A 968-nucleotide genomic window follows, 5' to 3' on the forward strand; every position below is an offset into this window, starting at 1 on the left:
ATGTAGGTCTTGATAACCCCTCACTCACCCTGTCCCCCGCAAGTACTCTGTCTAAGAGCAGTGAGGACGATGGAGACTAGTCTGGCTTAGCTATTGTTCGCATTTAAGGCGTATTTTAACATTAATATTAAAAGAATTACGTTTTGACCAGATTTTTTTTTTCCTTCCAAATGTTTTTAAAGTATCACTTTTGTAGAGGGTAGGGCCACGAATGTAATTTTTTTTTTTTTTAAGAAAAAAAAGACTCTCTAAGTAAGTTCTCATACCATTTAAGGTATATTTTTGTGTTATAGACCCATGCAGATGCAAAAGTCCAAGTGCTGGACAATCAAAACGTAAGCTTGTCATTGTTTAATGCATACTTAAACAATTTTATTTTTGTCTTGAAATTATTAATAATGTGATTTTCTGTCCGCTTCCCTATCCAGGTGTCGAATGGATGTGTGAGTAAAATTTTGGGCAGGTATTACGAAACTGGCTCCATCAGACCCAGGGCAATCGGAGGTAGTAAACCGAGAGTAGCGACTCCAGAAGTTGTAAGCAAAATAGCGCAGTATAAACGAGAGTGCCCCTCCATCTTTGCGTGGGAGATTCGAGACAGATTACTATCAGAGGGGGTCTGTACCAACGATAATATACCCAGTGTAAGTTCATGAAAAAAACCTTCCTGTGTGCTGTGTACAATGCTGGGTAGCCGTAGCGAGCCTCTGCTTCCTTTGTTTTGGTCTCAGATGAGAGGATAGCAGGTTCACATCATTTGCATGTGGCAGGGTCAGGCGCATTTTTTCATACAGAATCTGACAAATGCCTTTAAGGAGGGGAAAAAAAAATAAAAAATAAAACCATGCGGGTCCCCCCTGCGCCTAGCGCCTCAGGACTGCCAGCATCAGTCGAAGCCATCACTCTGGTTTTGCAGGGTTGGGTTTGGGGCTTTTTCTTTTTTTTTTTTTTTTCTTTCCTTTTTTTTT

General features: G+C 40.5%; 1 protein-coding gene across 1 annotated transcript in view; it reads left to right on the forward strand.

Annotated features, from left to right (window-relative positions):
• Positions 1 to 299: 299 nt before the first annotated feature.
• The window catches only part of PAX6 (paired box 6), a 10,907-nt gene continuing 10,238 nt past the window's right edge, over positions 300 to 968 (forward strand). The window contains exons 1-2 of the mRNA XM_009892674.1: positions 300 to 335; positions 429 to 536. The gene's annotated coding sequence lies outside the window, so the exon portion shown is untranslated. The remainder of the gene's footprint in view (positions 336 to 428; positions 537 to 968) is intronic.

Source organism: Charadrius vociferus, unplaced genomic scaffold, assembly GCF_000708025.1.
Source record: "Charadrius vociferus isolate BGI_N301 unplaced genomic scaffold, ASM70802v2 scaffold19, whole genome shotgun sequence".
NCBI lineage: Eukaryota > Metazoa > Chordata > Aves > Charadriiformes > Charadriidae > Charadrius > Charadrius vociferus.